This window comes from Vulpes vulpes, chromosome 10, assembly GCF_048418805.1.
Source record: "Vulpes vulpes isolate BD-2025 chromosome 10, VulVul3, whole genome shotgun sequence".
NCBI lineage: Eukaryota > Metazoa > Chordata > Mammalia > Carnivora > Canidae > Vulpes > Vulpes vulpes.
The window spans coordinates 62,791,206-62,804,696 of NC_132789.1; positions in this window are offsets into that span (position 1 = coordinate 62,791,206).

Below are 13,491 nucleotides of genomic sequence, written 5' to 3' on the forward strand. Positions count from 1 at the left end.
ATTCCTTAGGAGAAGACAGAGCTTCTGTTACACAGTAAAGGGAGAGAAGAATGTTCTTAGAACCCGAATGGCCTTGTGCTGTTGCCTTGGATATTTCTTTGCCCACTCTGGATGGTAAATCGATGAAGGGGGCAGCCATGGCCAAAGAAAGATTTGGTGAACAGAGGCTCAGAATAAGCGCCTGTGTCGCCCTAGCACGTACACCACCTAACCCTGAGCCAGCCCAGGGCAAAGTCTGGAATGATTGGCAGAGGAGAGAGACTATGAACATCAGAACTTTGTCCTTGTAAATTGACACAGGAAAAGAGAGAAACCAGAATCCTGGAGGCCTTCCCAGGTGAGTGAACTTGTGTAAAGCAAGTGGGTTCAAGCGCAGACGTGTGGGCTTTGGTGGAGGCTGTGGTGAACCGGCCTGGGGTACCCCTGATGCCCCACTGCTTCCCCCAGCTGCCCGGAATGCTGACTCTGACAACCCACAGCTGAGCTCCTGCTGCGCAGGGTTGTTGGCCAAGGTCTTCCCCAAAGGCACCTGCATTCAATGACAGGTCAGTGAGGAGGTACAAATGCCCAGCAGCTTTGCCTCCTTCGGGGACATCTCCAAAGGCCAATCTCAACTCCACAGCTCCCACAGCATCGACCCAGGCCTCTCCCACTTCTCCCTCCACTCAGTCACGCTTCCCTTCCCAACAGAGATTTTCCGAGAGCTCTCACCAATCACATCCGAATGCAGGTCTTTTCATCAGAGTCGGCTCTCTGGGCTACCTGAACAAAGACAACGGCCTACTACCTTTTACATTTTTGTACAGGTGTGTGCTTTCTTGGCCAGTTTTTTTTGTTGTTGTTGTTTGTTTGTTTTGTTTTTTTTTTTTTGCTTCCATTTTTCAAAACCTTTTTCTTAGTTGAGGGAAAAAACTAGAACCTAGTTCTCGTTCACTGTTCTCAGCTACACTTGGTCTGCTGTTCAACTCATTTTTAATTTATTCAGTTCAGATATTTTCCTTTTTATTTATAGAATGTTCATATGATCCTCTTGTATAGATTTTAATTCCCAAATTCTCCACCCTTTGGGCTGTTTTATCTCTCTTTTTCTCTATTGTTTTTAACATATTAACCATAGGTGATTGAAAGTCCTTGTTTGCTAACTCCATTATCTGGGTCATGTCTCTTCTTTCTTCTTCCTTCTTCCTTCTTCTTCTTCGTGAGTTGGGCATTTTTCCTCATCCCTACATTTCTAGAAATTTTTCTTTCCTTTTTTTCTTTTTCTTTTCTTTTTCCTTTCCTTTTTCTTTTCTTTTCTTTGTCTTTTCTTTCTCTTGATTTTATTTATTCATGGGAGACAGAGAGAGAGAGAGAGAGAGAGAGAGAGAGGCAGAGACACAGGCAGAGGGAGAAGCAGGCTCCATGCAGGAAGCCGGATATGGGACTTGATCCTGGGCCTCAAGGATCAGGCCCTGGGCTGAAGGCAGTGATAAACCAATGAGCCACACCTGGGTTGCCCCTCTAGAAATTTCTTAATACATGTTAGACATTGTATGTAATATTATACCAGAGGCTTTAGAGGCTACCATCTTCCTTTGTTGGTGAGTAGAATGAAGGTTGGGGCACATGAATCCAATCAGACACTAATCAAGGCTGGGGCTGGGTTTCAGTATTAGTAAACTCGGGCCACTTCTGCTTGCCCCCTGCTCATGTTTGCGGTGCTCTCTCTCTTCCTGCATGAGGTTTTGGTTCTAGGTTGGTGGATCTCTGTCTCAGGTTTGGAAGACTGCAGAGAATTCAGCTCTGCCTTTCAGAGGGGATCAGCCCAGCTCTCCGGTTCTCCTACTTAAAATTGCTTCAAAATATAGTGACTTCTCTGAAGGTAAGATAATATGTTTAAATTAGGCATTTTTCTTCTTTTTTTAAAAATTTATTTTTCAAAGATTTTATTTACTTAGGGGAGAGAGAGAGAGAGAAAAAGCAGAAGCAGGAGTGAGGGGCAAAAAGAGGGAGAGAGAAGGAGGCTCCCCACATTGAACAGGGAGCCTGATGCTGGGCTGGGTCCCAGGACTCCTGAGCTCATGACCCGAGCTGCAGGCAGACACTTAACTGACTGAGCCACCCAGGCGCCCCCAATTAGGCCATTTCTATAAGACTCCTGGAGATTGCACTTTACCTTCTGGAAGCTTTTGGTTTAGTCCACAGCTTCCTCTATAGCACCAAAAGATAGCAAATGTTTTGTGAAGAAGAGCAGTTGTGCATTTGGAACCCCGCTGGTTTCCAGTTGGTCCTATTGGTCATGTGGACCCTCTCACTGTTTTGCTGGCTTCTCATTTCCAAAGCTGGGGCTCCACTGATCAAGCCAGTTCTTGAGCAAACACCCCGAATCAGAAAGTACCCATAGGGGAAAAAATGTAAAAATCCTTGCTCACATAAAAAGGTTTTTCTTTTTTCTGGAATTTTAGTGTATTGCTTATGAACTTCTCTGATGCTTTAAAAATATGTTTATAATTTATCTGGTTGTGACCTGTTTGCAGCCACAGTCCTTTCCTGTGCTGACGTATTCTGTTCTAAAACAGAAGTTCCCTCATCATTAGTTTTAATTCCATCAATTACGCATTGTTAATATTATTGTTTGGTAAAGTCCAGCTTTCAATGATTTGTTATATCTGCCATTTTCTAGCCTTAAAAGGCATTTTTCATCTTAGCTTTCCTTTTAAATGGATTTCTTAAAGTTCATTCTTTAGAAATTCCTTTAATGAGCATTTGTTGATGTTGATACTAGTCTTGGTAAATGTTTGCATTAAAGCATCTTTAATTCATTCCAGTTCCTGAAATATGGATTAATTGGGTATATACTGAAAATTTTGTCTCTCTGCCTTGATGATTTAATTCAACTCTCTCTTGCCTTCCATTGTTAAATACATTGTCGGTCTAAATGTTAGTCCTTTCTAAGGGTCCTGTCCTTTCTGTTGAGCTTTTAAGATTTTCTTTTGTATTTGGTATTCTTCAGTTTCTTTGGATGGGTTTGATTATAGATTATTTATTTGACTATTTTTTTTCTTTTGCTTGAGATGTATTCAGCTTCCTGAATCTAAAAGTTCTCTTATCGGTTCTGGAAATTTTTGTCATTATGTATGATATTATGATGTTTTTCTCTCTAATTCTCTTTCTAGAAGTCCAGTTAAATGTTTATTATATCATCTCACCATACCGTCTAAATATTTTACTCTCTTGTCTGTATTTTGCTGCTTCTTTTCCCTCTAAGTTGTATTTGGGATAGTTTCTTCTGACTATCTGCCAGCTTACTGGTTTCCCTGTTGTATTTATTCTGTTAAGTCCATTCGAAGAGTTTTAAATTTCAAGAATTTCTGTTTGGTACTATTTCTAATTACCGACATCAACTTTTATAAGCCTACTTTGGAACAGCTGAATCTAGCTTACAGATTTCTTAGCCTTTCCTTATATTTTCTGTTTTTTTCTGTGTGTGCTACATTCTAAATATTATTTTCATTTCCTTCAGTTCATTTGTTCTATCTTCATGATGAAATTAGTGTCTAATCTGGAATTTCTAAATTCAGTTAGTATATTTTAGTTTCTAGAAGTTATATTTGGTTCTTTCCAAATCCACACGGGAAACTTAGGGATTCTGTTACTGCTTAATTATGATTTTTACGATAGTAGTTTATTAATATAAACATTTATAACCTCTGTGATAATTCTAATATATGTAGCTTTTGTATTTCTGCTTCTGCAGTTTATTGCTTCAGCTCTCATACATGTAGCTTTTTTCCTTCTGTGGTTTGATATTTTTATTTGTAATATAATCCTAGAATTGTATCTTTGAGAATATTTAATCTTAGATTTACAGTTTGTTTCCAGAGGGAAATTTTGCATTTCATCTGCAACATGCCTGGGGCCTCTAACAATTTTGGGACACTCTGAAGTAATTTTTTGCTTGAATTTTTCCCCCCATCATACCTATTAGGATTAATTCCAGCATTATATCCTATTGAAGGCAGGTGTTCCTATTATTTTTCTCTGCAGAGCAAGGTTTTTTTTTTTAAAGTTTTTTCCCCCTCCTGATTCAATGATTATAATAATCAAAATTATTAGACTAAGTGTAGTTGAAATAAGCCGCAAAATTTCAGTGGCTTAAGAAAATGATGGCTTATTTTCCCCAAGCCAAGTCTGATGTGGAGTGGGCTGTTTTCCCACATTTTTTACTTTAATATGTGGAACACATTACCTCCAGAGAGCCAGGTCTGGAAATGGAGTACATTATTTCCACCCACATTCTACTGGCCAGAATGCTGTCACACGGCCCCAAACAAACTGCAGGGGAGGCTGGGAAAGAGCATCTTCCTCTATGCCCAGGAAGGGGAAAGGTTATGATGAACGTGTAATATTGTCTGGGTCACATCCACCAAGGTCAGAGGTGTTTGGGTGTCCAGCATGATGATCTGATTTCCCAACTTGCAGGAGACCTAGCCTTTTTTTTTTTTTTTTTTTTTTTTGTTTTAATGCTTTTCTAAATCAGTCTGTGGTCAGTTAGACTCAAAGCCTTGGGGATGCCAGTTTTAGTGCTTCTGGACTTGCTGGATTTGTACTTTGTTGACAATTCTGAGAATTCCCCTTTTTCTACTAGCTCATCAATGCATTTTTAAAAAAAGTTTTCTTAAAATGCACATTTTATGCACTATTCTTAGGTATTCTGTACCAGGAGGATTTCTAATGCATTGCAGAAATTGGAAGTCAACTTCAGCGTTTGAGAGACTATTCTGACCCCAGTCACTAGCCCGTATTCTAGTGTGGCTCCTCGGGTTGAGGAAGAAACTGGGTAGTTCCCTCATTTTGAGAGTCTGAAATGTTACGCCTACTCATAGCTAGCTGCTCCTGTTCCTTAGCACACGTATCTTTCTCAATTTTATTTCACATGAGGAAGCCAAGTTATTCCCAGACCAAGTTGTTTGTACTAAGTTTCCAAGGGGCTGCTTTTATCCGCTTTCAATTGGACCACTACTGTATCACTTTTCTTGTTTCTTCTCTTTTAAAAGATATCCTTCAGGAAGTTAAAGGGACATTCAGTCTGAGAGGAAGAAGATTTGATAACATGACATAAATTCATAATCACCTACATTCCAAAGAAAACAAAGTGACATAGGAGACATCAAATGTTGAATTATATTTTGAGTGTTAGGATTTCCTTATTTATAAAAAAAAAAAAGTAAAGCTCTCTTGTCAGTAAGGAAGACTTAAGAATTAAGGTAAATGGTCAAAATCCAAGGTTATTTATTGTGAGTTGTCATAGCTGTAGATCATAAACTAATCTAAATGCAATGTTGAATTACTTGTAAACATTATTTTGTATGTTCCTCAGGAAAATGATTAATATGACATGGTCGATTTTAAGTTCAGTGGGTATTACCTGAAACTATATATTTTCAGAGTGTTGAATTCATTTCTGTTGTAAAAAAAAAAAAAGGGTTAAAATTATTTTGCCAGTTTTTGCAGACCTTAAGAGGCAATGTCAGATTGAGTTCATTTAGAGCTTTAAGTCTAAATTAGTGTCATTAATTCAGTGATTGATAAAGTCTCTTGTGTTTTTAACATGTCTAAAAGAATCTCAATTGGAAAAATTACTTTAGCCTAAGTTTTCTATTTTTATGGACTGATTCCATGAACTTCACCATAAGCATTTGCTGTAAAGTGGAATCAGTACCATACAAGGCAGATCTAAAGTTTTGTCAGTCTTTTTTTTTTTTTTGTCAGTCTTTTTAATTCAAATCGTATCTTTTATCTCTTCAAGTGAACAGATTGATATTTTGTAATTGTTAAAAACTACTTTCTATATTGCTTTTAAATAGTTTACTTTTCTTCCAATTACCAAGAAAAGTTGATGTATAATCTTCTTTAAGCCTACTTTATTGTGGTCTCAAATTGTCAAATTCATGACATGTACATCAATACTATTGCCAGTTTGGTTATAGAAGGTAATTATTGCTTTTTAAATATTACCATTCTTGAAAAACTTTCCTTTTCCTTAGATCTGATAGGCTGTATTCCCTCATTTCACTCATTTCTTTCCATGACAGTATGGATGGTTGCTTGGTAAGACACAACAGTTTATAAATAGTGCCTGTAAATCCAATTAAAAGGGAACATATATTAGTGTTTGCATTAAAAAAGAAATCCTGTTCTATGGCTATTGTACTGGTTTTCTCTCAAAGACTGTTTTCATGTTATTCGCAATACCAGCTCCGTTTCCAATCTCCATCATACAAGTCATAGTTATTACAAAAGGCAAAGAATGTCTGCTAAGGAAAGATAAACTGGTGATAGCTAGATATAGAGTATAAGCACCAATGGCAGCACAGATAGGAAGGTAGAGGATTTGAGAAAATGTTGACCTGCTTGAATTGGAGAGGCAGGAAAGATCCAAGAAGTGATAGGACTTGAAATAGTCCATTATAGTTACTGTACTTTTTTCTTTTCCATGTTAAGACCCAAGCCTTTAAACATGTATAGGTGATTTTATTTCTTTTTTAGTAGGGTTATTTTACCAGGTTAATTTGGCAAAAGAAACTTTTATTTATACACTAAGAACCTGGCAAAACACATCCTCTAATTCAAGCAGGTAGGTTTTTACATTTTAAAGGAAGTCATATCAGTGGACCCCATTGAAATTCTTTCACCAGGGACATTTTTCTGTAACCAAAATTTTGCAAACAATATTTGGGTATTCTTGGAATTTATGCATTGATCTCGGGTTAAGAACCTCTGCTCAATATATCCTAATAATCCAGTACCAAATAAATCAAGTTTGAAAGTCAAAAGAAAGAAAAAAGTGGGCTACAAGGAGAGTAAATGATTCACTTAAGCAGTTTTTACCTCTTCTCTGCGTCTTTCTGTAGCTCTGTGTTATTATTCTGATTATTAAAAACTGGACCCCATGTATTATATACCCAAGATGAAATCAAATATTCCGGGAACCAGGTAGGTTAATGAGTGTACTGAGGAATACTAAGGCTAATCCAAGGGGGTAAGTTGTCAAAGGCAGAGGGGTGAAGAGGAGGAGGCTGGAGATGGTTTCCAGAGACCTGGAATAACTAATTTCTGATGCGAGTTGTGTATATTAATCTGTTTGCACTGCCATTAACAAAGTACCACAAACTGGCTTAAACAACAAATTTATTTTCTCACAGTTCTGGAGGCAAGAAGTCCAACCTCAAGATTCCAGCTGATTTGGGTTTTGGTGAGGCCATTCTTCCTGGCTTTCAGATAGCTGCCTTCTTGCTATCTCCCACCATGGCCTTTCCTCAGTAGTGTGCACATGGAGAGAGAGCTCCCTCTCTGGTGTCTGTCTCTTCTTATAAAGACATTAATCCTATTGGAGCAAGACCCCAATATTATGACCACATTTAACCTTAATTACTTAGAGGCCCCATTTTCTTTACTTTTCTTTACTTTTCTTTACTTTTCTTTACTTTTCTTTACTTTTCTTTACTTTTCTTTACTTTTCTTTACTTTACTTTTCTTTACTTTTCTTTACTTTTCTTTACTTTTCTTTACTTTACTTTACTTTTCTTTACTTTTCTTTACTTTTCTTTACTTTTCTTTACTTTTCTTTACTTTTCTTTTCTTTACTTACTTTTCTTCTTTTCTTTTCTTTTCGTGATTTTATTTATTCATGAGAGACACACAGAGAGAGGCAGAGACACAGGCAGAGGGAGAAGCAGGCTCACCACTGGGAGCCCAATGTGGGACTTGATCCCGGGACTCCAGGATCCTGTCCTGGGCCGAAGGCAGACGCTCAACCACCGAGTCACCCAGGTGTCAGGAGTCCTGAGGCCCCATTTTCAAACACAGCCACACTGAATGTTAGGACTTCAATATAAGATTTTCTTTTTGGTAGAGAGGGGAGGAGAGAGAAGGACGTAATTCCCTTCATAATACTGTGTGTCTCCTGGTAAGCTTATAAGCCAATAAGAGTAGCCAAGAGTGTTTATCAAATCCACTTTCTGAGCCACCTCTGTTCAACTGATCTGACCAAATGCAAGTTCAAGAGTTCCATTCACATATTTACTGAAACAAAATTTCTAGATTTGGGGCAAAGATCTCAATTGTAATCAGACCAGGTGATTGCTTTGCACGCCAAATATCGAGAATAGTAACCTAAAATACTTAGTAAGAGTTGCTGGGGAAAATCAGTAGTTTGTAACAGAGGGACTATTTTATTGAACACTTACTAAAACTCCTGTGTATAAATGCAAGCTTAATAAGTACTCTTTCTGATACTTCCGTTGCACTCAACAAAATGGAGAAAACGGTGTTCTTATCCTTTGTTTGCAATGAAGTTTAGCAATGTAGATCAAGGGCCTTGTCATTGGGACCCATTAAAAAAAGAAAAAAAAGACTCTTGCTTTTGTTCTTGCAGTTGGCATAAATTCCAAGGAGTGATTAGAATTAAGTGAAAATTTTTGAGAAAGGTAACAGATTTCTTATTGTATAAAAGAATCCCAATGCATGATTAAGAAAAACAAAACTTTCCTTTGAATTTTAAATATTCATCTCAAATTGCCAAATTTACATGTGGAGAAGATGAAGGGGAAACCTGTTTTTTATTTGGTGGGTTGAATATTGCTCTGTCGGATGTCCAGGGGCAAAAAATCAAGCAGGAGAAATAAGCTGCTATTTGCAAAGTGTTAAAACAACAGCCAGATTGTTTCTTCTTCACTTACTGTGCACAGTATGGGCTGGCACCACTGTGGTAGCTTAGAAATCTCAAGTGCTGTCAGGAAAAACAAACCCAACCCTCTAGATAGAATAAAAGGGTGAAAAAGCAAGCAAGGAGGAAGACCAAGAATTTATCTGCAGTTAACAAAAGAGTGATATATTTGCTAACAGAATGGTAGGAACTGCTGTGTGCGGAGAGAGTGATCTTGGGAAATGTCTTTCTTACATTTTGCTGTCTTTATTCCTGAGTGTAGCATAAAGGTTGATTTAATTAGCAGTGCATTCTTTTAAGATGTAAAATTTCCTTTAAAATCCCAAAGCCTGTATAAGCCTACAGGATGGTGTTGCCTTGAAGAGTTCATATATTTCTTAGATGTTTGAGAGAAGTTTCTTTATGAAGTTTTTTTCTTTTTCAGTGAAAACTGAGTGAATGAAAAGAAAAAGGAAATGATCGTTTGTTACGCTACACTAGTTTTAAGCTATTTACCTGGACTACACTAAAGGGGAAATGGTTCTTATGGTAAATTATCTCTCTGCCTCTCTTTCTGTCTCTCTTTTCCCCCATAAAAAATATATCCCTTGAAATTTCCTTGTGGAGTAGTTGTAATATCAACTGCTACTACTCTATAGGCAGTTTCAGCATAAACACAGGTTTACGTTGCTACAGATATTCTGCTGACAGTGACTGGAAAAGGTAAACTTTACAAAAAAAGAAAAAGAGACGATTAGCTATTTTTACTGAAAATGTAAGTCGTTTGACATGATCAAATAATTCATTTTATTTTTCCTATTGTTTGATTGGTTTTCTGCATTTGTTTGTTTTCTTTTTTTCTCTTTCTTTCTTTCTTTCTTTCTTTCTTTCTTTCTTTCTTTCCTCTTCTTTCCTTTCCTTTCCTTTCCTTTCCTTTCCTTTCCTTTCTTTTCTTTTCTTTCTTTTTTTTTTTTTTCTTAGTGTAGGACAGATTTTATCTTGATCATTTTTGTAGAATTTTCAGGGAAGTAGGCTGGTGGTAACAATCTGTCTTGTCCTCTCAATGAAGAGTACTTCAAACTGGTTTTCACCTTCAGAGGTTCAGCTGTTAACTTAAAAACTAAAGATGAAAAAAGCATTGGCACTAAGGCATATTAACTGTGACTACTTCTACAGAAATTTCTTGGTAACAGGAGCAGCTGGGTGGTTCAGTCCTGATCCGAGGGTCCTGGGATAGAGTCCTGCGTTGGGCTCCCCGGAGGGAATCTTCTTCTCCCTCTGCCTGTGTTTCTCATGAATAAATAAATAAAATCTAGAAAAAAGAAATTTATTGATAATAGACTTAGTAAATTAATAAATTATTCAATTAAAAAACAAAATTCAACTGAGTAAATTTCAAAGATCCTAATGATTTTTTTCAATGATTTATGGTGATTTATGGACTCCGCAGCATCCCATCTAGCAGCTCCAAGGAGCTGTACAAAATGAAAACTTTCATAGAAGGGAGTCAGAACAAGGAGGCAAAAAGTAGATTGGTTCTGTCAAAGCCACTTTCCTTTAGGAGATCCAGAGTCTATTAGGTAGATTACCTAATTAGTGCTCAGCATTATAATTAAGTTTTGATTTAGTGATATGGGCTCATATAAGTGGCTCCATTTTGGGCCTGTTGTCTTGTTTTTAACACTCAGGAAATAGAAGGTATCGTGTTAAAGAGTTTTAGCCACTGGATGACTGATTTGGGCTGTGGGACAATCCTATTTTTATATCATCAAGATGCTTAGGAAGGGTTCTTATAATTTCTAAAAGATAAAGAAAAAAATGGGAAAACAGATTTAAACTTAATATACTGGTTAACAATACAAGTTCACATGCCCACCCTGGTTATGTTACCATAAGTGTAAGATTCTAAGCTTAAGGACTTAGTAAAAGTTCTCGTTATAGATCTGTGAATAGGTGCATACACTTCAATCTTTCTCAGCCATAAATCAATCAGCTAGCAGTAAAAGGATCTGGGTTAGGAAAGGGAAATAACCCAAATGATATCATTATTTTAGCATGAATATATTCTTCATTGTTTTAGCACAATTGTTATGAAACTTGTGGTTATTGAATGTTTTTGTGTGTTCATGTTCGCCTGACTATTCCTGGTTATGGTTTTGACTAGTAAGTAGATGTTCCAAAAATAGTTCTTGAAATAGTAAATGAATAAATGAGGTCTTCTTAAATGTCCTAAGAAGGAAAAAAAAAAAAGTTGATCCTTGAACAAGGTGAGGATTAGGAGCACTGACCTCCACACAGTTGAAAATCTCAGTATAATTTTTTTTCATTCTTCCAAAACATAATGACTAATAGCCTACCGTTGACTAGAAGGCTTACTGATAACATAAGCAGTCGATAAACATATATTTTGTATATATCAAGTATTACACATTGTATCTTACAATAAATTAGCTAGAGAAAAGAAAATGTTATTAAGAAAAGAGAGTAATGTTATTAAGAGAAGAGAAAAATACATTTCCAGTGCTATACTGTAAAAAAAAAAAATTCTATGAATAAGAGGACCTGTTTGTTTCAAACCTGTGTTGTTCAACAGCATATATAACACTATATATGCCTGATATATATTATATAAATTACACTGTATATTATAGAACTTTGTTTGCTACTATAAGTGATTTGAATTGACTTTATATTTTTGTATCTCTTTACTCTTTGTATTCCTATCATTCATGAACACAATATAGAAGTCCCTCTGATTATCCTATTTTTTTAAAATTAATTTTTATTGGTGTTCAATTTACCAACATACAGAAAAACACCCAGTGCTCATCCCGTCAAGTGTCCACCTCAGTGCCCGTCACCCATTCCCCTCCAACACCCGCCCTCCTCCCCTTCCACCACCCCTAGTTCGTTTCCCCGAGTTAGGAGTCTTTATCTTCTGTCTCCCTTCCTGATATTTCCCAACATTTCTTTTCCCTTCCTTTATATTCCCTTTCACTATTATTCATATTCCCCAAATGAATGAGAACATACACTGTTTGTCCTTCTCCGATTGACTTATTTCACTCAGCATAATACCCTCCAGTTCCATCCACGTTGAAGCAAATGGTGGGTATTTGTCGTTTCTAATGGCTGAGGAATATTCCATTGTATACATAGACCACAGCTTCTTTATCCATTCATCTTTCGATGGACACCGAGGCTCCTTCCACAGTTTGGCTATTGTGGCCATTGCTGCTAGAAACATCGGGGTGCAGGTGTCCCGACGTTTCATTGCATCTGAATCTTTGGGGTAAATCCCCAACAGTGCAATTGCTGGGTCGTAGGGCAGGTCTATTTTTAACTCTTTGAGGAACCTCCACACAGTTTTCCAGAGTGGCTGCACCAGTTCCCATTCCCACCAACAGTGTAAGAGGGTTCCCTTTTCTCCGCATCCTCTCCAACATTTGTGGTTTCCTGCCTTGTTAATTTTCCCCATTCTCACTGGTGTGAGGTGGTATCTCATTGTGGTTTTGATTTGTATTTCCCTGATGGCAAGTGATGCAGAGCATTTTCTCATGTGCATGTTGGCCATGTCCATGTCTTCCTCTGTGAGATTTCTCTTCATGTCTTTTGCCCATTTCATGATTGGATTGTTTGTTTCTTTGGTGTTGAGTTTAAGAAGTTCTTTATAGATTTTGGAAACTAGCCCTTTATCTGATATGTCATTTGCAAATATCTTCTCCCATTCTGTAGGTTGTCTTTTAGTTTTGTTGACTGTATCCTTTGCTGTGCAAAAGCTTCTTATCTTGATGAAGTCCCAATAGTTCATTTTTGCTTTTGTTTCTTTTGCCTTTGTGGATGTATCTTGCAAGAAGTTACTGTGTCCGAGTTCAAAAAGGGTGTTGCCTGTGTTCTCTTCTATGATTTTGATGGACTCTTGTCTCACATTTAGATCTCTCATCCATTTTGAGTTTATCTTTGTGTATGGTGAAAGAGAGTGGTCCAGTTTCATTCTTCTGCATGTGGATGTCCAATTTTCCCAGCACCATTTATTGAAGAGACTGTCTTTCTTCCAATGGATAGTCTTTCCTCCTTTATCTAATATTAGATGACCATACATTTCAGGGTCCACTTCTGGGTTCTCTGTTCTGTTCCATTGATCTATGTGTCTGTTTGTTTTCTCTCTTTTTTTTCTCTTTGTTTTAAAATGTGTGTTTTTTTTTTTTTGTTTTTTTGTTTTTTTAGTAATCTCTGTGTACAATGTGGGGCTCAAAATCAAGACCCCAAGATCAGGAGTTGCATGCTTTACCCACTAAGCCAGTTAGACACACCTACCCTATTCTCCTAAAAACTTTAACCTTCATTTTATTCTGGGTTTTCCTCTATCTCAGGATTCATTCTTCCATTGCTAACCTTTGGCCCAACTCTTGTGATGGCTCCTATATTTGTTTTACTTCTTCACAAAATATTTATGACATTCTTTCTCCTCCCTGACTTAGTCTCCTTCGTCCACTGGGGACAATTTAGCCCATGAAGTCATTTAAACTAAATACTGCTCATTCTCCTATAGGCATAGTTTTTTAGATTTACTATATTTTTAGATCAATTAGGCATTCTTTAAATATTTTTTTCTTTAAATATTTTTAAAGTGATTGCAGTGAAATTATTCTTCTTCAATTTCTCAGTAAAACCCATTCATCATTCCAGGCTAATAGAGTCCAGCTTTGTTTCCTACTGTTTAAAGTGACTGTCTTCTAACAATGGTTACTTCCTCATATTTATCAAGATTTTTGCTTCTTGCCTGAATCTCTCTCTCTTCTTCC